General features: G+C 44.3%; 1 protein-coding gene across 2 annotated transcripts in view; it reads left to right on the forward strand.

Moving 5' to 3' along the window:
* Positions 1 to 11,184: 11,184 nt before the first annotated feature.
* The window catches only part of GJC1 (gap junction protein gamma 1), a 144,491-nt gene continuing 127,807 nt past the window's right edge, over positions 11,185 to 27,868 (forward strand). For both annotated transcript variants that reach the window (XR_013263586.1, XM_077460089.1), the window contains exon 1: positions 11,185 to 11,267. The gene's annotated coding sequence lies outside the window, so the exon portion shown is untranslated. The remainder of the gene's footprint in view (positions 11,268 to 27,868) is intronic.

A 27,868-nucleotide genomic window follows, 5' to 3' on the forward strand; every position in this document is an offset into this window, starting at 1 on the left:
TAATGGTGTAGACACAGCACAAGATACTCAGGATTCTGACACACTTTCATTTCATGACATAACATCTGATGAACACGATTGTTTTCAACTTATGGAACAAGAAACCACAGGGTTCCCACATGTCACAGACATACCCATTGCAAATGCAGAACACACACTGTACATAGATGGTAGTAGATTTGCCGATGACAAAGGTAAATATCACACAGGTTATGCTGTGGTAACGGACACACAGGTAATTGAGGCAAAGTCACTACCAGCACACATGTCGGCACAAGAAGCGGAACTAACCGCTCTAGAGAAAGCCCTAGAACACGTGGAGGGACAAGAAGGGAACATTTACACTGATTCCGCATACGCCTACGGTGTGGCACATGATTATGGCCACATATGGAAAGCTAGAGGTTACCTTACAGCAGCAGGCACACCTGTTAAACATGGTGAAGGAATCAAAAGAGTCCTGAACAATCTTCAAAAGGTTAAAAGAGTAGCCATCATGAAGATAGCGGCACACACGAGCGCAAAAACAACTGAGGCAAAAGGAAACGCATTTGCAGATTTAACTGCAAAGAAGGCAGCTCTAGGGGAAGTAAGCCCTGAGACCTTAGCCACGGTACAGGTGAGTATGCCCGAAACCACATGGCAGCAGCTAATGGAACTACAGGAACAAGCAGGGGCTATTGAGAAGGACCGTTGGGTTAAGGAGGGAGCTGCACCAGGCCTTGACAATGTATGGAGAGAAGGAGACAAAATATGTCTACCCGCTTCTCTATACCCCGCAATGGCAGCGGCTGTCCACTTACCCACTCATGTCAGCTCCAATTCTATGTATAGGATTGTAAGCCAAGGATGGCTAGCCCCTGGATTCAGTAGTACTGCAAGGAACTACTGTGCTGCATGCCAAATCTGTCTGATTAATAACCCAGGACAGAGAGTGAAAACCCCACGTAAACATCAGGTCCAGGCCCAATATCCCTTTCAGAGACTGCAGATTGACTACATACAAATGCCTAAGAGCGGCCCCTTTGAATTTGTTCTCGTGTGCATCTGCCTATTTTCAGGCTGGCCCGAAAGTTATCTTGTGAAATCAGCTACGGCAAAAGCCACCGCCAAGAAACTGATTACTGAGCTGATACCTAGGTTTGGTCTCCCAGAAACAATAGAATCAGATAGGGGGACACATTTCACGGGAGAAATAATGCAAAATGTGATGGCAATGTTAGGGGTTCAACAAAGTTTTCATACTCCTTACCACCCACAGAGTTCATGATCAGTAGAAAGAGTAAATGGTACAATCAAGCTGAAAATACAAAAAGCTATGCAAGAGTTAAATAAACCTTGGCCAGAATGTCTGCCTTTAGCTTTGTTCTCTATTAGGTACACCCCAACAGGAAAAACAGGGTTATCCCCATATGAAATACTGTTTGGAAGTGCACCTAGATTAGGTTTATATTTTCCTCAAAGTATGCAATTACAATGTGATAGGTTAACTACGTATGTAATACAGTTGCAACAGCGTCTGACTAAAATCCACAAGAGTGTGTATTCTTCCAGACCCTAATTCTGTCACAGGTACTCATGATCTACAACCAGGAGACTATGTGTATGTAAAGAAACATACCAGAAAGACACTGGAACCAAGGTTTGAAGGTCCTTTCCAGGTGCTATTGATTACAGCAACCTCAGTGAAATTGGAAGGGAAACCTACCTGGATCCACGCTTCTCATTGTAAAAAGGAGCCAGTTGGCAAATGACAACATGTATCTTTTTATTGTTTCAGTAATTCTGGCTAATAGTTTGGTTACCTCACAGAATAAAATACACAAGGATGAAGGATTTTCTAAAAAAAATGTTATTACTGAAGTTTAAATATGCTTATGCCCAGAAGTCAGGATATGAGAAATGTTGGATTTGTAGCAAATTACACCCCAGCACAGCAAGTATACCACTGATGGCAGTTCCTATAAACTATACTGATCTTGCTAACAGTAGCATTAACATAATTAGAACAAATACCAGCGAGACAGTAATGTTTAAGTCAAATGGTCTCGCCTTTTCCCCTGCCTGGTGTTTCAACTTAGGGAACACAACGGGAGGAAATGGAGAATGCCAAGACAGCAAGTTTAATTTGTCCATTGTCGTATTAAATGGAAGCTTCTATCCCAGTAATTCCAGCACATACCAGACATTATCTGACTTCCTCACTAACATTGTGGATAATAATGTTAGGTGGTTAGTATCCAACTTATCCCTCTATGGATACACCTCTCGTTATAGAAATGATATCAGTTCAAGATCAGTAGCTCTAGGAAACAATATATACATCTGTTGTGAGGATAAATGTTATACTTGGATACCTAGAAGAGCTCAGGGATGGTGCTACCTCGCAAGTTTAGTACCAGTAATGGGAGTAGTAGGTGATGAACGAGGTGATCACCTATTAGAAGCTAGCATGCACCCTAGATATCCCCTCAGGTATCGTAGTAAAAGAGAAATATTCCTGAAGAAGGACATGGCATGGGTTTGGTTCCCGTCCTGGACAGGATGGGGTATAGACTTAATGAAAAGACTAAATAACTATACAGGAATTATTAATGATGTTTTGGAGAAAAACTCTGATGACATTACTAAGTTAAATCTGGAGACCAGAGCCATCAGACAACAATTAGAATTACATGAATTAGCAATTGAAAGTATGAGTGCAGCACTGACAGGACTCTGTGAAACTACTGAGGACTATGAGTGCTGTACTTGGATACATAACACCAGCATTGAGGTACCTGACTATTATGACATCATTGCACAACACCGTACGGAAGTAAAGAATTTACAAGAGAAGGCCCGAAATATTGGTCGCGACTGGGATCCGTTTGGTGGAACTTTTAGTTTCTCAGGGTTATTCTCTTGGGTTAAGAAGGCAGCAATGACGATTATAGTGGTGCTCTTATTCGTATTTTTCTTTTATGCATGCTTTAAACTGCTCATGTGCTTTTGCAAGAAAGCCAAGGTAAATGATGCGGAAAAGATGGAACTTTTGTGAAGATAGGTAGATTTAGTTTCTTGACATCACCCATCTGTCAGAAAAGCCACTCTTCCTGAATTTTAGATGTTGGTACTGTCCAGGGGGATGGGTGTATACCCCTCTGACAACTCGCGGTCGGGGAGAGTACTCTGGATATAGGCTGACTAGAACTTGTTCAGGTGGACCCAGGGCAAGAGGGAGGGGTGATGTCAAAGGGGGAAATGTAAGGATTAAGGGGTGTCTAAACAAAATGGTTGACAATATGTCTTACTAAATACATGTCTTTCTCTATACTTCTCAGTAAAATAAGGACTCGTCATCTTTAGTCACGTACTCATCAAGAAGAGGCCGCATCAGCCCTAAAAAGCAGTCTACGCCCAGAAGATTGTCTTATCAGCTGATAACACCCGGAGAATTGCTTTTTCTTTGCAAAAATGTTTTTTTTTTACATTGCTGATGTCTGCCCTTTTCTGTCTATAAAAGAGAAGTAATAAAGAGCTCAGAGTCAGTCAGAGAGAGTCAGAGTTACGACGGACTTCTGAGCAGAAATACTGAATACCTCCGTGTCTCTTTGCTTAGATAAGAACTCTAACTAACAATTGGGAAACGGTAACATAACCTGACAAATAGGTGACTTGTTGAGGTCACACCTAACAGTCCTTGGGTCTAAGATCCCTCCAGCTGTTCACCTATGTTACCAGTGTAGCACTAACCCCCGAAGGAACTGCTGGTTTTGTTGGGCTTACTGTTACCTTCTTGACCTCGTCTCTGTCTAGGGTTTCCCGAGGTAGATGACCCAAAGAAATGCAGAAATTGACACTGGATCTTCTTAAAGCGGGAGTCCGCTGTTTTTTTGTTTTTAAAAGCCAGCAGCTACAAATACTGCAGCTGCTGACTTTTAAAATAAGGACACTTACCCGCCCAGCGCGCCTGCGATGTCGGCACCCGAAGCCGATCTCTCGATCGTCTCTTGGGTGCTGCCGCCGCCATCTTGGGTATGGGATTTAGGAAGTGGAGCCTTTCGGCTTCATTTCCCGGTTCCCTACTGCGCATGCGTGAGTCGCGCTGCGCATTAAGGATGGACCTGCTGCCTCTGGGATCTGTGTGTTTCCCATCAGGCAGCGGGGGACTTTCGGAAAGGGGCGTAATCTACGCCCCTTTCCGCAGAGAGCTATCCCGGAAGTGGGTGCAGTTACCTGTACTGTACAGGTACCTGCACCCCCTCCCCCCTGAAAGGTGACAATTGTGGCGCCGGAGGGGGGGAGGATTCCAATGAGCGGAAGGTCCACTTTAGGGTGGACCTCCGCTTTAAGAGTTATTTATTTAGAAGATAAAACAGTCTCTCAATGTAGAGTAGAGGGTTAGGAGAAAGTTCAGGTACTTTTGGAACTGCAAGAGTAGAAAGTCTCTTATAGAAGAAATCCAGAGATTAACCGTTTCACAGCTGCATTCTCACAACCCCCGGATAGACCTCCTCTCACTAGGCCTAGCAGCCGGTAGGGCGTTAGGTAAAGCAAAGTCTCTGCCAAAGACTTGAATGTGAATTACCTGAGCAAAGTCTCTGCCACAGACTTGGATATGAATTACTTGAGCATAACTGAGAGTCATGGACAAATTTAGAGAACTATCATACGGTACCAGTATCTCTCAGCCAGTCCAGCGATACCGTAAGATTGTAAGTCCATGAAGTGTTCTTCAACTGAGCCTCCAGGCTCCTTCAGAGAAGCCAGCCTTGTTCATGGCTTCCTCCTGAAGAGTCCTCCCCTGGATGCTTCTCCAGTTGCTGGGACTCTCCTTAGTTGAGACCGGACCACCTTTGAATCCTCAGTCCCTGCAGTTACTTTGCCTCGGACTATCCAGCCCCGAGACTCGGAATTGCATGGATCCGCACCCCAGGCCAGGAGGGCCATGGGGGCTGGTCAGGAAGACCAGGACCAAGCAGACAGAAAATATCTTATGGACCGGAATCCATGATCTCAGTACCTTAAATACCACCCCCCAGAGTGCACAACAAGAGAACACGCCCACTGTGCTGGTTTTCCGAGAAAATGTGGCACTTAATACACTCAACTAGACTGCGTTCTAACCACTTACCGCTGTGACAGCGACACCTGCGGTTAAGGAGAACTCAGTGCAATCCAGCCAGACTGTTACTGAAACCATAATTTAGCAAAATTAGCCTTAAAGCCCAACTGTGGTTTCAGGAATATTAATTTTCAAAGACATATAGCGTATGCTCGTCAGGAGCCGGCGCTACACCAGAGCTAACCAGCACAGTGACTAAGTGGTTACCACTTCTGCCTAGCAACACTAGGGTTGTTTGTTTGAATCCCAACCATGGCACTACCTGTCTGGAGTTTACATGTTCTATCCGTGCCTGTGTGGGTTTCCTATGGGTACTCTGGTTTCCTGCCACACTCCAAAGACATGCAGGTAGATTAATTGGCTTCTATCTAAATTGGCCTTAGTATGTACAGTATATGTATGAATGTGAGTTAGAGACCTTAGATTGTAAGCTCCTTGACAGGCAGGGACTAAGGGAATGTACAGTATATACACTATATTACCAAAAGTATTGGGACACCCGCCTTTACACGATCATGAACTTTAATGGCAGCGCGGCCCCCCCCTTCCCCAAGGCACCCCCCATGTTGAGGGCACGTGGCCTGGTACCGCTCAGGAAGAGGCGCTCGCTCGTCCCCATCCCCTTTCCTGGCCGGCCGTGTAGCGTGCTCGGATAAGAGTCTGATATTTTGGCGTAGGGGTTCCCCTTTAAGTCCATACCAGGTGACGGGGCCAGTGACGCCTCCTTCGCTGGCCCTGGCTACCTGGAGACGCGCTCAAAATGAGCGGACTTTCCTCCGCGTGTGTGGGCGAGTCCGTTCATTTCAAAAGTACGGCGGATAGTCCGGCGGACTTAGTACGCCGTATTAGTCCACTGAAAAAGTGCCGTGTGTGGGCAAGTAGCTCGTTCGGAAAGTCCGGCGGACAGTCTGGCGGGAAGTCCGCCAGACTAAGTCCGTCGGATAGTCGGCTATGCATGTACGCGGCATGAGGGGGAAAAGGGGGGGGGGAAGGTTTTTTTCTTTCAGAATAAATTTAAAGAGACATAATTATATAGGTACTGTATATTCAAAAATACCCCAATATCATAGGTGGAAAATAATATCTGGGATTCGGTAGTCGGTAAGATGTCCTGTAACTGCAATAAGTCCTTGGACAGCTTGACCCAGCCTCTTCATTCATTCTATGGTTGACAGTGTTGCCCCATCTGTACCCATTCACTTCTGTGGTGGTCAGCTTCGTCCATCCTCCACCTATTTACTTCTTTGGTGGACAGCTTGGCCTGGAGGCCACCCATTCACTGCATGGTGGATAGCTCAGGCCCAGCTCTGCCCATTCACTTATTCTATAGTGAACTGCTTTGGCCTTGTGGCCACCAAATCACTTCTATGATGGCAAGCTTGGTCCATCCTCCCCCCATTTACTTCTATGGCAGACAGCTTGGCCCATCCTCCACCCATTTACTTCTGTGTCAGACATCTTGGCTCATCCTCCACCCATTTTCTTCTATGGCAGACAGCTTGGCACATCCTCCACTCATTTACTTCTATGGCAGACAGCGTGGCCCATCCTCCACTCATTTACTTATATGGCAGATAGCTTGGTTCATCCGCCACCTATTTACTTCTTTGGTGGACAGCTTGAGCCTGGTGGCACTCATTCACTGTATAATGGACAGCTCATGCCCAGCTCTGCCCCTTTCGCTTCTTCTATAGTGGACCGCTTTGGCCGTGTGGCCACCAAATCTCTTACATAGTGGACAGCTCCTTCACTTCTGTTGGCCTGAGTTCGTCTGCTTGCTTCCATGGCAGGGCATTTCCTGGACTCATGGGATTCTGTTCAAATGCTGAGATGGTCCTGATCCATGTGGGATGTAGGACAGTTGGTTGTGTGTGAACAGGGGCTTAGTGGTTAGCACTTCTGCCTTACAGCACTGGTGTCCATGGTTTAGATCTCAGTCAGGACACTGCATGAGTTTGCATTCTAGCCCTGTCCTTGTGTGGGTTTCCTCTCCCTACACACTGGTAGGGTAACTGGCTCCTGGCTAAAATGGCTCTAATACGTGATATAAGCTGATCATAGACCAGGGGTCTGCAAACTATAAACAAAGGGCCAGTTTACTGTCCTTTAAACTTTAGGGGGGCCAGACTTTGGCCAGTGGGGAAGGAAAATGTCCTGATGTCAGTGGGAGTAAACAATGCCCCATCATTGGTATTAGCTGCAGTAATAGTGCCCCATCATTAGTATCAGTGGGAGAAATAGAGTCCCCTAATTGGTGTCAGTAGGAGTAATAGTGCCCCATCATTAGTGTCAGTGGGAGGAAAAGTGCTCCATCTATGCTATTAATGGGAGAACAGTGCCCCATCGTTGGTGTCAGTGGGAGGAATAGTACCCCCTAACTGGTGTCCGTGGGAGGAATAGTACCCCATTGTTAGTGTCAGTAGGAGGAATAATGCCCCATCATTGTATCAGTGGGAGAAATAGAGTCCCATAATTGGTGTCAGTGGGAGGAATAGTACCTCCTAACTGGTGTCCGTGGGAGGAATAGTACCCCATTGTTAGTGTCAGTAGGAGGAATAATGCCCCATCATTGTATCAGTGGGAGAAATAGAGTCCCATAATTGGTGTCAGTGGGAGGAATAGTGCCTCATCATTGGTGTCAGTGGGAGGAATAATACCCAATCATTGGTGTCAGTGGGTGGCTTTAACTGACAATTGCGCGGTCATGTGACGCTGTACCCAAACAAAATTTACATCCTTTATAGAACTTTCTTTTGGTGGTATTTGATCACCGTTTTAATTTTTTTGCACTATAAACAAAAAAAGAGCGACAATATTGAAAAAAAACAAAATTTTTTACTTTTTGCTATAATAATTATCCCCCCAAAAAATGTAAAAAAAGGAATTTTCTGAAAAATAAATAAATAAAGAATTTGGTCTTTTTTTATTCATTTAGCAAAAAATAAAAACTGCAGAGGTGATCAAATACCACCAAAAGAAAGCTCTATTTGTGGGAACAAAACGATAAAAATTTAGTTTAGGTACAGTGTAGCAATTGTCATTTAAAAGTGACAGCACTGACAGCTGAAAATTGGCTTGGGCAGGAAGGTGCAAAAGTGGCTGGTATTGAAGTGGTTAAAAGCCATAGCAGGCGCACATGCTTCACACAGTGGGGGACCCCTACAGGCCACCCGTGGGCACGAGAACCAGAACAGGGATCTGTATGTGTAAACACACACTCCTGTTCTGACAGGGGAGGAGAAACAGATTGTGTGTTCCTACTAAATATGAACAGCAATTTGGCTCCTCCTCTAGTCAGTCACATTCCCCCCACAGTTAGAACACATCCAGGGAACACACTTAACCCCTTGATCAATGTTAGCCCCTTCCCTGCCAGTGACATTTATACAGTATTCAGTGTATTTTTTATAACACCGATCGCTGTATAAATGTCACTGGACCCAAAAAAGTGTCTGATCTGTCCAGCACACTGTCGCAGTCCCAATAAAAATCGCAGATCGCCGCCATTACTAGTAAAAAAATAATAATAATAAAAATCCCATTAATCTAGCCACTATTTTGTTACTGCTATAACTTTTGCTCAAACCAATCAATATATGCTTATTGCAATTTTTTTTTACCAAAAATATGTAGCAGAATGAAAAACGTTTTTTTTTTTGTTTTTGTTATAAAATTTTGTAAATAAGTATGTTTTCTCCTTCACTGATGGGCACTGATAAGGCGGCACCGATGAGATGGCACTAATGAGGTGGCACTGACGATGGGCACTGATAGGCAACACTGATAAGCTGCACTGATAAGGCGGCACCGATGAGGTGGCACCAATGAGATGGCACTGACGATGGGCACTGATAGGCGACACTGATGGGCACTGATAAGCAGCACTGATAGGTGGCACTGATAGGCGGCACTGATGGTCACTCATAGGTGGCACTGGTGGGCACTGATAGGCAACACTGATGAGTACTTATGGGTGGCACTGATAGAAGGCACTGCTGGGCAATGATACGCGGCACTGATGGGCACTGAAATTCACTGATAGGCATCACTGGTAGGCATTTTTCACTGACACTGATTGGCAGCTGCCTGGGCACTGATTGGCATTTCCCTGGTGGTCTAGGGTGGCATACCTGGTGGCCCAGTGTAGTGGTCATCCCTGGTGGTCTGGACGGCAGCCTGATGGTCCTGGGCGGGCATCCGAGGAGGGGCTGTGCTGATAAACAATCAGCACAGACCCCCCTGTCAGGAGAGCAGCCAATCGGCTCTCCTCTACTTACGTCTGTCAGATCAACGATCAAGCCGATCAACGCCTCTTCCCGGTTACATCGTGGTCAGCCGTGATTGGACACAGCTGATCACGTGGTAAAGAGTCTCTGTCAGATAGGCAGCACGGATGGGCACTGATAGGCGGTCCTGGGTGGGCGATATATTCCCGGCCGTCTAGGCAGCGCGCGCGCACCCGCAGCATCGCTCGGGACCCGGTGCGTGTGCCTGGCAGCCGCGATGTCCGCCAGGCACCCGCGATTGCCCGGAAACACAGCAGGACTGTGGATCTGTGCATGTAAACACACAGATCCATGTCCTGTCAGTGGAGAGGAGACCGATGGTGTGTTCCTAGTACAGATGAACACCATCGGTCTCCTCCCCTTATGAGTCCCCTCCCCCCACAGTTCGAATCACTCCCATAGGGAACATATTAGCCCCTGCAGCGCCCCCTAGTGTTGACCCCTTACCTGCCAGTCACATTTACACAGTAATCAGTGCAATTTTATAGCACGATCGCTGTGTAAAAATGAATGATCCCAAAAGTGTCTGATCTGTCCGCCATAATGTCGCAGTCACGAAAAAAAAAGCAGATCGCCGCCATTACTAGTAAAAAAAAATGCCATAAATCTATCCCCTATTTTGTAGATGCTATAACTTTTGCACAAACCAATCAATAATTGCTAATTGCGATTTTTTTTTTACAAAAAATATGTAGAAGAATACGTATCGGCCTAAACTGAGGAAAAAATGTGTTATTGTTTTTTAAAATGGGATATTTATTATAGCAAAAAGTTAAAAATATTGTGTTTTCTTCAAAGTTTTCGCTCTTTTTTTGTTCATAGCGCAAAAAATAAAAACCGCAGAGGTGATCAAATACCACCAAAATAAAACTCTATTTGTGGGAAAAAAAGGACGTCAATTGTGTTTGGGTGTCACGTTGCACGACCGCGCAATTGTCAGTTAAAGCGACGCAGTGCCGAATCGCAAAAAGTGCTCTGGTATGGAAGGGGGTAAAATCCTCCGGGGCTGAAGTGGTTAAAGGAGCCGCCGTACATACACAGTGATTTGTGCAGAGGAGCCAACCGCCGTATATGTATGGTTAAAGCATGCGAAGGACCACATCCGGCCCCTGGGCCGCAGTTTGGAGACCCCTGTCATATATGGATTGAAGTTCGGACGACTTTCGAACCATGTATGGACAGGCTGGTTGTACTGAGGTTGATCTATCGATTGACTTCAGTACAACCTCCCAGAGTTTTTTTGGCGATCGCTGACAGCGGCTATGGCCACCAGCAGTGATCATTGTATTCCAAGGGGAAAGCTCCTGCTGGCAGAACACAATAGTGCAATGGGAGGGATTCCCCCAACACTGAGTGTAGATGGGGAATGGAGGGATCTTCTTTCCTGCAATCTGTGGGGTGGAGAAAAGAACATGGCTTCATCTATGACCTGCTTTAGGGACATTAGAGTGTCAGCTCCTCGGGGGAGGGAGTGAGGTGAGTGTACAGTGTGGGGAGCTCTGTGTCTGTGAGGAATAATAGAGACATAGCGGTGATGTGACTAGAATGTCCACACCGTACTCAGTCAGTAATACACCCGAGGCTACCGCACTACACACAGGTGATTGCAGCGCCGCCTACTGCTCAGGTATCACACGGCCGCCTCAGTGCTGCAACTGATTGGTGCGGAGGAAAAAGGCGGTAACGCTAGAGAACCGCTACAAACAAAAAAGCTGAGAAGGGTGGGAATGAGAGGCGGGGACTGGGCGGAGTTGCATCGTGAGGGAGGACGGCCGGTGATTCGCTGAGACTTCCACTATGGGAGAGAACGAGAGAAGAGAGGAGAGGAAAGCGGACACTACACACCTCATGGGAGCGCCGAGCAACCGACCTGAGTGAGTACCGCACACACCGTGTACCTACCGACACTCACCGGCAGCGTATATGTACCCAGTGTCCGTACATCATACGAGACCAGTCACTGACTGTATAGACTGGACTCATATATACTGTATAGACTGGAATCATAAACTGTACTGACATTGTATAGACTGGGCTCATATATACTGTACTGACATTGTATAGACTGGGCTCATATATACTGTACTGACATTGTATAGACTGGGCTCATATATACTGTACTGACATTGTATAGACTGCTCATAAACTGTACTGATATTGTATAGCCTGAGCTCATCTATACTGTACTGACACTGTATAGACTGGGCTCGTATATACTGTACTGACACTATATACTGGGCTCATATACTGTACTGACTGTATAGATTGGACTCATGCATACTGTACTGACTTTGTATAGACTGGGCTCATATACATTGATGACACTGTATAGACTGGACTCTTATATACTGTACTGACTGTATAGATTGTACTCGTGTGTGTGTGTGTGTGTGTGTGTGTGTGTGTGTATATATACTGTACTGATGCTGTATAGACTGAACTTATATATATATATATATATATATATATATATATATTTATAGACTGGACTCGTATATACTTTAATGACACTGTATAGACTGGGCTAACATTTACTGTACTTACACTGTATAGACTGGGCTCATATACTGGAATGACATTGTATAGACTGGGCTCATATATACTGTACTGACATGGCATAGACTGGGCTCATACTGTGCTGACATTGTATAGACTGGGTTCATATGTACTCTATTGACACTGTATATACTGGACTATATATATAATATATATTGTACTGACTGTGTAGATTGGACTCATACTGTACTGACACTGTATAGACTGGGATCATACTGTACTGACACTGTAGACTGGGCTCATATATACTGTACTGACGTATATACTGGGCTCTTAAATATTGTACTGACTGCATAGATTGTACTCGTGTGTGTGTGTGTGTGTGTGTATACTGTACTGATGCTGTATAGACTGAACTCATACTGTACTGACACTGTATAGACTGGGCTCATATATACTGTACTGACATTGTATAGACTGGACTCATACTGCAATGACATTGTATAGACTGGGCTCATATATACTGTACTGACATTTTATAGACTGGTCTCATATATACTGTACTGACACTGTATATACTGGGCTCATATATAATGTACTGACTGTATAGATTGGACTCATATATACTGCACTGACACTGTATAGACTGGGCTCATATATACTGTACTGACATTGCATAGACTGGGCTCATACTGTGCTGACATTGTATAGACTGGACTCATATATACTGTATAGACTGGGCTCATACTCTACTGGCATTGTATAGACTGGGCTCATATATACTGTACTGACACTGTATAGACTGGGCTCATATACACTGTACTGACACTGTATAGACTGGGCTCATATACACTGTACTGACACTGTATAGACTGGGCTCATATATACTGGAATGACACTGTATAGACTGGGCTCGTATATACTGTGCTGACACTGTATAGACTGGGCTCATATATACTGTACTGACACTATATACTAGGCTCATATATACTGTACTGACATTGCATAGACTGGGTTCATACTGTGCTGACATTGTATAGACTGAGTTCATATATATACTGTACTGACTGTATAGATTGGACTCATATACATACTGTACTGACACTGTAGACTGGGCTCATATATAGTGTACTGACATTGTATAGACTGGGTTCATATATACTGTACTGACACTGAATAGATTGGACTCATATTGTACTGGCATTTTATAGACTGGGCTCATATATACTGTACTGACATTTTATAGACTGGACTCATACTGTACTGATGTATAGACTGGGCTCACATATACTGTACTAACATTTTATATACTGGGCTCATATATAATGTACTGACTGTATAGACTTGGCATAGACTGGGCTCATATATACTGTACTGACACTGTATAGACTGGACTCATATATACTGGAATGACATTATATAGACTGGGCTCATATATACTGTACTGACATTGCATAGACTGGGCTCATACTGTGCTGATATTGTATAGATTGGGTTCATATATACTGTACTGACACTGTATATACTGGGCTCATATATAATGTACTGACTGTATAGATTGGACTCAGACTGGGCTCATTCTGTACTGGCATTGTATATACTGGACTCATATATTGTACTGACACTGTATATACTGGACTCATACTGTACTGACATTTTATAGACTGGGCTCATATATACTGTACTGACATTTTATAGACTGGGCTTATAATGTACTGACTGTATAGATTGGACTCGTGTGTGTGTGTGTGTGTGTATATATATACTGTACTGATGTTGTATAGACTGGGCTCATATATACTGTACTGACACTGTATAGACTGGACTCATACTGTACTGACACTGTATAGACTGGGCTCATATATACTGTACTGACATTTTATAGACTGGGCTCATATATACTGTACTGACATTTTATAGACTGGGCATATATACTGTACTGACATTGTATAGACTGGACTCATAATGTACTGACTGTATAGATTGGACTCGTGTATATATATACTGTACTGATGCTGTATAGACTGGGCTCATATATACTGTGCTGACACTGTATAGACTGGACTCATACTTTAATGTCATTGTATAGACTGGGCTCATATATACTGTACTGACCCTGTATAGACTGGGCTCATATATACTGTACTGACCCTGTATAGACTGGGCTCATATAGACTGTACTGACGCTGTATAGACTGGGCTCATATAGACTGTACTGACTCTGTATAGATTGGACTCATATAGACTGTACTGACGCTGTAGAGACTGGGCTCATATATAATATACTGACACTGTATAGACTAGGCATATATATATATATATATATATATATATATATATATATATATATATATATATATATATATATAATCTCAAATACCCCAATTTTCTTACACCTAGCGCCGCCTAGCCAGATGCAAAAAAATATAACAAGCGCTTACACTTTAAACTGTGTGTATATATTCTGGGGGGTGTGGAATTTCGTTCCTATTTAAGCAGCTGTTTTAATTAGGCTCTATACACTGATACAGCCCTATCACTATTGTGCAAAAGAAAACTCTGTAAGGATAAATCGACCCCACCAGAAGATGAGCTAATCTATCAAGAAAGAGTTAAAAACAGCGCATATTATTCTAAATCCAGACAATAACGGTAATATGCATAAAATAAAATAAAATAACTTCCTCAAAATATTTAAACCCAAAAAATATGTTGCATAAATTCCAAGCTCAATATTTCATATTGTGTCCATTTAACCAATGTCTGGCTAAAAGTTAGTGCTTGGTGACGAAGACATCGATCTCAAAGTCATTCAACATAGTTCATTAAAAATTATATATAATCTATATTGCACTATTGCCCGGAATACACCTCCACACGTGTGCACATGCAAACACCGCCCGGAATCGTTGCCAGTGAAGAGATAGTCCCCCTTAGGTATTTCTCTTACCAGACTTTAGCTGATTTCTCACAGCTGATTAAGAAATCCTCATAGGTGAAAAAATGCAGGTGTCTTCCTTTCTTCCTTCATATGCTCCTCCACTCAGTCTCCATAGGAAGTATAATTACAAAGAAAAGTGCATATAGTGTAATTCCGTAAAACCAATAAAGTGCTTTATTAAATTAAAAACCAACAAACATTGCACTCACAAACGTAAAAAGTTTTCCACGCGTAAATTCAATATATGGATTAGCAGCTAGGATCAGATAGAGACAGCTTAGTTTAGAGGATGGTCCTACCGCCCTCAGCGATAGATCGCTCCGCTGATATTTCTCGGCTTGACGCTTCTCCCCTTCTTACTCCTGTCACTCCTGCTGTGTTCAATCTCATATGGTTCCACCCTGACGCGTTTCGTCGTATTGACATCATCTGAGGGTTAAGGCAGTTCTTTCTCTGGCTGTTATCTGCAAGCTCTCCTTTGCGAGACTGCAACACCTCTCTCCTGGGCTTTGATGTTCCATCCTATGTCCTCCGTGTTTGCATGTGCACACGTGTGGAGGTGTATTCTGGGCAATAGTGCAATATAGATTATATATAACTTTTAATGAACTATGTTGAATGACTTTGAGATCAATGTCTTCGTCACCAAGCACTAACTTTTAGCCGGACATTGGTTAAATGGACACAATATGAAATATTGAGCTTGGAATTTTTTGCAACATATTTTTTGGGTTTAAATATTTTGAGGAAGTTATTTTATTTTATGCATATTACCGTTATTGTCTGGATTTAGAATAATATGCGCTGTTTTTAACTCTTTCTTGATAGATTAGCTCATCTTCTGGTGGGGTCGATTTATCCTTACAGAGTTTTCTTTTGCACTATATATATACATACTGTACTGGCGCTGTATAGACTGGTCTGCATCCTTTAGATGTAAATTTATCTTTAGGAGAATCTCACCCAAAATGGCGTTGTTGCAGAGGATGCTCAAAATCTGACTTGTATCTTAGGCCGGCCATACACAAAGAGAATTTATTTCCTGCAACCGGGGATTGTAAGATAGTAATTCACTTGATTTCCCCCATCTGCACAGACCGCGTTGATGGGGGAATCCCTTCTGCTGGGCTTTTGTGATTATTGGCAGTGGCGATAATCGCAAGAGAATCCGCCAGGCTGGTTGTACCCACATTGATCGATCAACTTGGTACGTTCAGTCTTCCCATTAACAGTACAAATGTGGGGCGGTCCCTGCTGAGCCGCGTATGGCCGACCTTCGTGTAGACCTCTGGGAGAAATCAGTGAGCCAATCACACAAATGACATTTCCGGGGGGCTCCATATACACAATTTCTCCAGAGAACTACAGAGCTGCAGATTGAAAAGGAAAGGTCAGCTTTAATCACATTTAATTACAATATGACTTGTGTAGTACGGTAATTGCATATGCTCTGTTATTATTTTTTTTCCCACAAAAGTGGAGTTACCCTTTAAGACTATAAGTGTAAATGTACCTCTGTGCTACCCAAGCGTACAAATGTAAGAAAACCAAAACTTGGATGTTCAAATAAAATGAACTGATGACTGTGAAGGTGATAAAGACGAGCCGCTGCATCCACCTATTGTGTTCCCACAAGTGTAAAGATGGCATTGCGCAGACATATATAGTGTGTGTGTGTGTGTATGTATGTATGTATGTATGTATATGTGTGTGTGTGTGTGTATATATATATATATTCAGAAACACAAAGTGCATCACATATTGCAGTCCATTGCATAAGTGTGTGATAAAATGAAAGTGTATATAACAGTTCCAGGGGTCAATATCGTTTTTTTTCAGGGCCGATACTGACTTTTCGGCTGCCGTTCAGGCTGATATGAGGTGCCGATATTCTGTAGATTTAAATTTTTTATTTTTACACTGTCCTTTTTTGAAAAACAAAAAAAAGATTGCTGTCACAAAGAATGTAAACATCCCTCGTGACAATAATAGGCAGTGAGATCCCTTTTTATGGAGGGATCGGGGGTCTATAAGACCCCAAACCCCTCCTCTGTACTTGAAATTATTCAAAAAATGAAGCTCGATGTTTTTGAATACTTTGTATTTTTTAAAACTGGCGCCTTTTAGGATGCCGGTAATCCGGAAGTGATGTCATGACATTGCTTCCTGATTACGATCTCCGGGACCCGCACACCGCTGATTTGCTTTGTTTGGGTCTGTGGCCAGTCAGCGGACATGCCGGCTGGTGTCTCGGGCCTCCTGGTGGGAAGGGAGTGCCCGATCGAGCTGTGGAAGGTGGCAGGAGAGGGGGGGTGTCCCCTCCCACACACATCAAATGTTATTAAAAGAAAGCTGACTGTCCGCTCTAAAGAACAGTATCAGGGTGATGTCTGCAGCTGCATGAACCCCCCCCCCCCCCCCCCGGTACAACCCCTTGAAGCAATAGTTGTATCATCAGTACGTTTGTGATCGATACTTCAAAAAAAGTGAATATCGGCTGCCTAAACAGTTCATACTCCAACGGTGTTGTGCCCAATATTAATCACGATTTTCCAAAAAAAGGTGCTTCTTTCGTGCATAAATAAAAACAAATTGGTGTGCTTTCTCCTCCTAGTGACACCTCTATGCTCCCAGAACTCTCACCTTAACCACTTAAGGCTGGGTTCACACTGGAGCGATGCGGGAACGCCGCGAATCCGCGGTGGGTTCTCGCATCGCATGCCTCCCGCCGGCAGTTCACACTGCCCTATGCGGACTGCTGGGAGTGTCAGTGAAATGTTAATGACACCCCCAGATCACTTCGCATATCGCAGTGCGATCTGCAAACTCGGACAGGAATCGGATCGCATGGTGTGAACACCCATGCAATCCGATTCTGCTGCGGACCAAAAAAAGGGTCCCGTGCGAGTTTGCGGCGGGTGCGATGCGAATTCAGCCATACTATCTGTATGATTGAACTCGCATCGCACAGAGATCGGATGTGATTTGCACTGCAGTGCGGTGCAAATCACATCCGGTTCTCGCTGCCGCAGCGGTGTGAACCCAGCCTAAGTCCCGGACCATTTTGCTGGCTTAAGACCAGAGTACTTCTTGCGATTTTCACTGCGTCGCTTTAACTGACAATTGCACGTTGTCGTGCAATGTGGCTCCCAAACAAAATTGATGTCTTTTTTGTACCACAAATAGAGCTTTCTTTTGGTGGTATTTGATCACCTCCTGCGGTTTTTATTTTTTGCGCTATAAACAAAAAAAGAGCAACAATTTTGAAAAAAAAACACATTGTTTTACTTTTTGCTATAATAAATCTCCCCAAAAAAATGCATAAAAATTTTTTTTTCCTCAGTTTAGAACGATACGTATTTTTCAACATATTTTTGGCAAAAAAAATCGCAATAAGCGATTATTGATTGGTTGGCGCAAAAGTTATAGCGTTTACAAAATAGGGGATAGTTTTATTGCATTTTTATTAATCTTTTATTTATTTATTTTTATACTAGTAATGGCGGCGATCAGCAAATTTTTATTGTGACTGCGACATTATGGCGGACACATCAGACATTTTTGGGACCATTGTCATTTATACAGCAATCACTGCTATACAAATGCAGTTATTCCTGTGTAAATTACACTGGCAGTGAAGGGGTTAAGTGTGTCCTAGGGGTGTGTTTCTAACTGTGGGGGGCGTGGCTATGATTTACAGATCACTGATCTCTGCTCCAATCACAGGGAGCAGAAATCAGTGTCACTGGTTGCTAGGCAGAACGGGAAGATGCTGTTTACATTGGCATCTCCCCGTTCTCCCTCCCCGTGAGACGATCGCGGATATCCCCACGGCGATCGAGTCTGCGGGACCCGCGGTCGGACTCACCGGCATTAAATGGACGTACCTGTAGGCCAATTTGCCTGTCTGTGTCATTCGGTGAAGCGGTTAAGCCCTGGTTCATACTGGAGCGTTTTGACATGCGACTCGACATGTCAAATCATCGGCAATTGCCATCAATAGCACCGTCCTAATTGGTGCGACACCACATGTGCGGCGTTGCACTGATTTAAAAAGTAGTTTCTGTGTTACTTTTTTGTGAATTCAGGCTGCGATTTACATTGACATCATCTATGCAGAAACTCTGAAATCGCGGCTGAAATTGGGACTGACATGCGGGAGTGAAATGGTGCGAGTTGAGTTGAACTTGCACGGCTTCATTGACACAGCTCAGTGTGAACCTGGGCTAAAGCCTCGTACACACGTTTAGATTTTCCTTTGTTTGTATTCTTTCGTTTCTGAGCATGTGTAGTCTTGCTTTTCCTATTCTGTTCGTACTAATGATAAGAAAATCAGTTCACATGCGACAAAAAATTTATAGCCTGCACATCCAGCTTTTGTCTGACGAAAAAGGGAAATCGGCTGTCAAAAGCATCGTACTAACGATCCGAAAATCGGCAAACAGCTCCGCGTATGAATTTTTCCATCAGACCCATCATATCGTGTGTACGGGCCTTAAAGGGGTTGTAAAGGCTCGTGTTTTTTACCTTAAAGCAAAAGCAAGGTGTAAACAAGACTGTACGCTAACCCTTTTATTTAGCCTAGGTTCACATTGGAGCGATTTGTCATGCGATTTGAGAGATAAAATTGCATGACAATCGCAGCCGATTGGAACAGGGCCATTGCCACCAATCGGTGCAAAACCAATTTTGCAGTGCTGCACAGATTTGCAAAAGTAGTTCCTGCATTACTTTTGCAGACTTCAATAGACTTCAATAGACATCTGTGTATGATGCCACACCGATGTCTATCAAGTAGCACCGGAAATTGTGCTGACCTTGCTACTTTGAAATCGCGATTTCAAAGTAGCATCCAGGTCTCAAGTGTCTACTCTGCTCCATACTCTTTTTTTTTTTTTATGGCCGATTCACACTAGGTGTGTGTGTGTGTGTGTGTGTGTGTGTGTGTGTGTGTGTGTGTGTGTGTGTGTGTGTTTAAAAAAAAAAAAAATCTGTTATGGGGACTGGAGCTCCCCTTTAACCCCTTCCCTACCAGCGCATTGTAAGACGACACCAGAAGGAACCCTCCTTCCCTCTGGGTGGGCGTCATATGACGCTGTCGTGTGCCCCCGGGGTTCAGGTGTTTCCCTTAGGACACAGCCCATCCCCGATCAGGGTAAAGATACCCTAAGGCCCCTTTCACACAGGACGGATCAGTAATGATCCGCCCCGTGATGATCCGCTCGCTCAGCGGGGATCGGTCCGTTGTCCCCGCTGAGCTGGCTGCGGACAGGGCGGTCTCCGCACACTGTGCGGGGACCACCCTGTCAGCTCTCCGCTCTCCTCTATGGGGATTGGATGCCCTCGGACCGTCTGTCCGTGTTCATCCGATCCGCTCTGCAGACGGATAGAAAAATAGGATTTTCCTCCGTCTGCAGAATCGGACAGTAGCGGAGGCGGACGAAATCGGGTGTCTGCGGATGTTCATCCGCAGACACCCGCGATCCCATAGGGATGAATGTATGCCTGTATTTCATCTGCAAACGGATGGATGAAATACGGACATATCGTCCGCATGTGTGAAAGGGGCCTTAAGAGATGGCTCATTGGGAGCTCATGTCGCATGACATGTGAAAATCAAATCAATGTTTCCCTATGTGAGCTTTCTTAACTGGTCCGACACAAGTCGGTCCAACTTTGAAAATGCTCCCTGTACTACTTTTGGTCCGACTTTGATCCTACTTCAGCCCATTGAATATCACTGAAGTTGGATCAAAGTCAGATTGCCATCTTAACTTATCCAACTTTGGCATGCGACTTGTACGGATCTTGAAGGGGATCTCCACACCAATACAAAAAAAACCGTATGGGTCGCCCCTCCAAGAGCATACCAGGCCCTTTGGTCTGGTATGGATTTTAAGGGGAACCCCCACACCGGAAAAAAACCCGCTATGAGGTCCCCCCCCCGATCCATACCAGACCATTATCCGAGCACACAGCCTGTGGCAGGTCAGGAAAGGGGTGGGGACGAGTGCGTGCCCCCTCCTGAACCAAACCAGGCAGCAAGCCCCACCTAAATTACCTTGCCCCCATGTTGATGAGGACAAGTGCCTCTTCCCGACAACCCTGGCCGTTGGTTGTTGGGGTCTGCGGGCGGGGGGCTTATTGGAATCTGGAAGCCCCCTTTTAACAAGGGGTGTCCCCCAGATCCGGGCTCCCCACCCTATGTGAATGAGTATGGGGTACATTCAAAAAAAAAAAAGTCAAAAATATAAAAAGCCATACATAGGTTTTTAAAGTAATTTATTAAGGCAGCTCCGGTGTCTCTTCCAATTTTCTTCTCCATCCTCCGCTGATGTCTTCTGCTTCTGCCGGTTCTTCTCCGCTGATGTCTTCTAGCTCTCTCTGGTTCTTCTCCCTCTGTCCGCTGTGTCGTCTCTGTGCTGTCATCTCCCCCTGTTCTTCCTCCGATGTTGACTCGGCGCTCTCCCGCTCTGATGCTGGGTGCATGGTTAGCCACTATTTATATTGGCATGGGGTGGGGGTCACTGGGTGACATCATCTGGAGGCCCCACCCCCTTATGACATCACTGCCCAATCATGCCCCGGTTGGTGATGTCATAAGGGGGCGAGGCCTGCGGATGACATCACCTGCTGACCTTGCTTCATGCTGATTCACATAGAGTGGGGGGCTGGGATCTGGGCCCCCATGTCGAGGGCATGTGGCCTGGTATGGTTTGGTGGGGCGCTCCCTCGTTCCCACCCCCTTTCCTGACCTGCCAGGTTGTGTGCTCGGGTAAGGGTCTGTTTTTTTTCGGCGTGGGGGTTCCCCTTAACCACTTCAGCCTCGGACCAATAAATACCTTAAGGACCAGAGGTCTTTTTCCAATTTTGCACTGCGCTGCTTTAACTGGTAATTGCGCGGTCATGCAATATTGCACCCAAACGAAATTTGCGTCCTTTTCTTCCCACAAATAGAGCTTTCTTTTGATGGTATTTGATTGCCTCTGCGATTTTTATTTTTTGCGATATAAATGGAAAAAGAGCGAAAATTTTGAAAAAAAATGATATTTTCTTCTTTTTGTTATAAGAAAAATCGAATAAACTAAATTTTAGTCATACATTGAGGGCAAAATTTATTCAGCCACATGTCTTTAGTAAAAAAAATGTCAATAAGCGTATATTTTTTGGTTTGCGCAAAAGTTATAGCGTCTACAAACTAGAGTACATTTTCTGGAATTTACACAGCTTTTAATTTATGACTGCCTATCTCATTTCTTGAGGTGCTAAAATGGCAGGGCAGTACAAACCCCCCCCCCAAATGACCCCATTTTGGAAAGTAGACACCCCAAGGAAACTGCTGATGGGTATGTTGAGCCCATTGAATATTTATTTTTTTTGTCCTAAGGGATTGAATAATGACAAAAAAAAAAAAAAAGTACAAAAAGTTGTCACTAAATGATATATTGCTCACACATGCCATGGTTATATGTGGAATTGCACCCCAAAATATATTCCGCTACTTCTCCCGAGTACGGGGATACCACATGTGTGGGACTTTTTGGGAGTCTAGTCGCGCACGGCATCCCGAAAACCAATCACCACCTTCAGGATTTCTAAGGGTGCAAATTTTTGATTTCACCCCTCACTACCTATCACAGTTTCGAAGGCCATAAAAAGCCAAAATAGCACAAAACCCCCCAAAATGACCCCATTTTGGAAAGTAGACACCCCAAGCTATTTACTGAGAGGCATGTTGAGTCCATGGAATATTTTATATTTTGCCACAAGTTGCGGGAATATTACAAACTTTTTTTTTTTTTGCACAAAGTTGTCACTAAATGATATATTGCTCACACATGCTATGGGCATATGTGAAATGACACCCCAAAATACATTCTGCTGCTTCTCCTGAGTACAGGGATACCACATGTGTGGGACTTTTTGGGAGCCTAGCCGCGTACGGGACCCCGAAATCCAAGCACCGCCTTCAGGATTTCTAAGGGCATAATTTTTTTATTTTACTCCTCACTACCTATCACTACCTATCACAGTTTTGACGGCCATAAAATGCCAAGATGGCACAAAACCCCCCCAAATGACCCCATTTTGGAAAGTAGACACCCCAAGGAAACTGCTGATGGGTATGTTGAGCCCATTGAATATTTATTTTTTTTGTCCTAAGGGATTGAATAATGACTAAAAAAAAAAAAAAAAAAAAAAAATGTACAAAAAGTTGTCACTAAATGATATATTGCTCACACATGCCATGGTTATATGTGGAATTGCACCCCAAAATATATTCAGCTACTTCTCCCGAGTATGGGGATACCACATGTGTGGGACTTTTTGGGAGTCTAGTCGCGTACGGCACCCCGAAAACCAATCACCACCTTCAGGATTTCTAAGGGTGCAAAGGCCATAAAATGCCAAAATAGCACAAAACCCCCCCAAATTACCCCATTTTGGAAAGTAGACACCCCAAGCTATTTACTGAGAGTCATGTTGTCTGAACGAAAAAAAAGAGATTGATCGGTGGGTATGCCCACCATTAGATACCTCCCTTCATCCACCCACTTCTAATGATGGACATACATGCACCATTTATATATGCCGAAGCATGGGGGCATCCTCCCGCAAAAAAGTTATGCCGCGTACATACGTTCAAACTTTTCCATGGGCAAGCCCCCTGTCGGAATTTTGACCGTATGTACGCGGCATTAGGAGCAAAATCACTCCTCCACCCCTTATGCCCCCATGCTTCGGCATATATGCTCTTTTTTAACTGTGGTGGTGAAATCACCGCCTACAGCACTGGAGTCACGGCTTTATGTATCGTGGGAGCAAACGCTGTTGCTGTCAAGATAAATAAATCCGCGCTGCAGCTGAATGGCGTACCTGCTAAGCAAATTATGGTTAACGTTAAAACAAAGTAACATCCCAGTAAAACCTTACCATACCATACCTGCAAAGCAATTGCCAAAAAAAACAGTAAAAAATAAAACATTTTTTAACACAACCTGTGCCTAAAATATATATATGCCGAAGCATGGGGGCATCCTCCCGCAAAAAAGTTATGCTGCGTACATACGTTCAAACTTTTCCACGGGCAAGCCCTCCGTCGGAATTTTGACCGTATGTACGCGGCATTAGGAGCAAAATCGCTCCTCCACCCCTTATGCCCCCATGCTTCGGCATATATGCTCTTTTTTAACTGTGGTGGTGAAATCACCTCCTACAGCACTGGAGTCGCGGCTTTATGTATCGTGGGAGCAAACGCTGTTGCTGTCAAGATAAATAAATCCACGCTGCAGCTGAATGGCGTACCTGAAAACATGAAAAATGGTTAACAATAACACAGTAAAGTATAAAAAATTTGAGAGGAGAGAGAGAGAGAGAGAGAGAGGGAGAGAGCACAATAAAACGACAACTATTTTTGGTTTTTATATTTTATATATTTTTTGGTTTTTTTATTTTACTTTTTTTTTATTTTTTATTATACACTTTTTTTTGAACTGTAAACTGTAACTGTAACGGTTCGGGTCTCTCAAAATGCGATGGCATCCTGGGAGACCCTGTGTAAGTGTGCCTAGCCTGTGAAATGCTGTACCCTACGCTAATACTTCACTAGTTCATGGTAGCGTTCAAAACACTCACCCTGACAAAGACCAGGATTGCCAGGACAGCGTGGACAATAAGAACGGGTGTCACGCCTATATCCGCGCTTGCTACAGACACGACATCTTTTTTGGGGGGCTCGTTGGGTAGGGGTACTCGGGAGGACATAAGAATAATGCCTCTCATGCAGCCGGCTTACTGCATTTGGTTGGGAATGGTGAGGTACAGGACCGTCTGGAAACAGAAGCTCTGTGACAACCTCTCTTTGGAAGAAAAGAAAGGTTAATGTTCCGCCTGAAGTTTTGTATAGCACAAAAGCATTCAGCAAAGCCAATTGAAATAAGTAAGCAGACACTTTTTTGTACCAGCGTCTGGTCTTACGGGAAGTTAGATACGGCGCTAACATCTGGTCATTGAGGTCCACCCCTCCCATATTTTTGTTATATTCGTGGACACAGAGGGGTTTCTCCACAATACCAGTCGCCGTAGAAATTTGGACCGTCGTGTCTGCATGATGGGAGGTAAGAACGAAAACATTCTTATTATGCCTCCACTTCATAGCGAGCAAATTATTACACCGATAGCAGGCTCTCTCCCCCAGCCTAAGACGGGAATCTACAAGCCGCTGGGGAAAGCCCCGGCGATTAGGTCGCACGGTGCCACATGCTCCAATCTGATTATCAAATAAATGACTAAACAGTGGCACGCTGGTGTAATAGTTGTCCACGTACAAGTGGTACCCCTTTCCGAATAAGGGTGACACCAATTTCCACACTATCTTGCCAGCGCTTCCTATGTAATCAGGGCAGTTCTCCGGCTCTACGTAACTATCTTTACCCTCATAAACCATAAAGCTCCATGCATAGCCTGTGGCCCTGTCACAGCACTTATAGAGCTTGACCCCGTATCTGGTACGCTTGTTGGGAATGTACTGTTTGAATGACAAGCGACCAGTAAACTTAACCAGGGACTCATCAACGCAGACAACTTTTTGGGGAGTAAACAAGTCTGCAAAACGTTGGTTGAAGTGGTTTATGAGGGGCCGAATTTTGTAGAGCCGATCGTATTCAGGGTCTCCACGTGGACGACAAAGTTCATTGTCACTGAAGTGCAAGAACCGCAAGATCTGCTCGTATCGTTTCCTGGACATGGAGTTAGAGAACACGGGCATGTGGTCAGCCGGATGCGTGGACCAATAAGCCCGCATCCGCATAAATTTATGTGTGCCCATGTTGAGGGAAAGGCCCAAAAACGTCTTAAATTCGGAAACCGTAACTGGTTTCCAATCTCTGGCAAGAGACGGCAACTGGGGATTAGCGGCGATGCGTTGACCAGCATATAAATTGGTTTGGTCCACAATAGATCTATAGAGATCTTCCGTGAGATACAGAGAATAAAAATCGAGTGGCGTAAAATCATCTGTATCCACCTGAATACCGGGTTGGGCAGTGAATGGGGGAAGTACGGGTTCTGCAGAAGTGGTGGGCACCCAATTGGGATAGGCGAATTCTGCAGGAAGGGCACTATGGGTACGACGGGCCTGTCTTTGTCTTCTTCTTGGTGGCAGCGGGACACTACTTGTGCTTGCCACCTCGCCAGCTTGAACTGCACTTATGGGACTCGCCACGTCACCACGTGATACTGCAGTGCTGGATGTACGTCCAGGGTGTACTAGGCCGCTGGTGCTTGCCAGTTCACCAAAAGGATGAGCGGCGCTAGTACTGGCTCTATACTCCATACGAGGGACTTGCGGTTCCTGCACCTCAACAACATCAGAAAATCGGGGTCGGGTACGCCTGACAATAGCAGGGACCTCTTCTTCGTCGTCAGAGCTATCTGACATGGAGGCGCTGTCCTCTACAGGTTCGTATTCTGAGCCTGAATCTGACAGATCAGTGTCTTCCTCTTCACTATCTGTCATGCTCAGAAACGTGTAGGCCTCTTCACTAGTGTACCTTCGCTTTGCCATTTTGGGCTCTAAATTTAGGGGTACAGTAGTGAGACTCACAGGTAAAAAAGCACCTAGCCTGTCAGCGACTGTATAAAACGCTACCAAAAAAAACTGTTAGCGATCGCAGGGATCAGGCCTGACTCTGCGAACGCTGCAGTTATGTGTGTTGTGTTTTGTAAGTGACAGTGATCGATCGATACTGCACTTGGGTGGGCTGGGCTGGGCTGGGCAGAGGGGCAAAACGCAGGTGCTAGCAGGTATCTGGGCTGATCCCGCTAACAATGCGTTTTTTTAGAACCCTAAATTGCTGGGCACGCTAGTATAGATCTGATCAGATCAGATATTGATCTGTTCGGATACTATACCACTAAGGGAGGTGTATGCTTTGCGCGTGGGTGTTAGCGGTGCTGGCACTAACCTAGCACTGCCTGGGGCGACGCAGACCCTTTCTGACCCTAAAACCAAATTTATATCACCCGCCGGGTGATCAGGGGGTTAAACCTTTATTAGGTAATAAATGGCGGGTGCCCTGATGCTATAAAAAGCGAACTACCTAACCAGCGTCACCCGTAACACTTATACGGTGATCACTGGTGAAAGGGTTAACTAAGGGCAATCAGGGGTTAAAACCTTTATTGGGTATTTATATGGGGGTACCTGAAGCTTTATAAAAAGCTGACGGGGAACCTAAATAACTAAATAACTAACTGGCTAACCAGCGTCACCAGTGACACTTATGCAGCGATCGCTGGTGAAAGGGTTAACTCTAGGGGCAATCAAAGGGTTAAAACCTTTATTAGGTTTATATATCGGGGTACCTAACGGTATAAAAACCTGGCGTTGAACCTAAAAAAAAACTAGCTTCCTAGCGGGACCAGTGACACTATTGCAGCGATCAGAAAAACGATCGCTTAGTGACACTGGTAAAAGAGGGTGAAAGGGTTAACTGGGAGGGCAATCAAGGGGTTAAAGAAAAAAGAAAGAACTGCGCTAACCACAAATACCCAAATGTGAGTAGGGTATGTATATGTGCCAGACCCACGATATGGGTCTTGGTGTCTTAATATCTCCAAGACCACCTCCAAAGTATAATGAAAACCATATACAAATAAGTGCAATTTAAATGCAAAAACAAACCATAAATACGTGTCAAGAATGTGAGTTCCCCAAACACAGTATGAGTAAATCAAACTCAGTGCATATACCTCTAAAAATAAAGAATTAAGAAATAGAATAGAATATGAAAAAAATATTTGCAATTTTTTTACATAAATGAAATATCAAGAAAAAAATAATTATATTTAGAGACACCCTATATAATGTCCATATAGTTATATGTCAAAAAAGATAATAATAAAATGTCCATGTAGTAACAAACACCAGTGAAATAAAGCTTCAAGTGGAGTGCAGCAGTGAAGGACAAACTTCAAACAGCTGAGTTATAAGTACACAAAATGAAATCTTCTCCAAAGATGTATTGTGCTTTTCCC

This window comes from Lithobates pipiens, unplaced genomic scaffold (assembly GCF_037356315.1).
Source record: "Lithobates pipiens isolate NorthernLeopardFrog02 unplaced genomic scaffold, aLitPip1_a1.2 Scaffold_28, whole genome shotgun sequence".
Taxonomy (NCBI): Eukaryota; Metazoa; Chordata; class Amphibia; order Anura; family Ranidae; genus Lithobates; species Lithobates pipiens.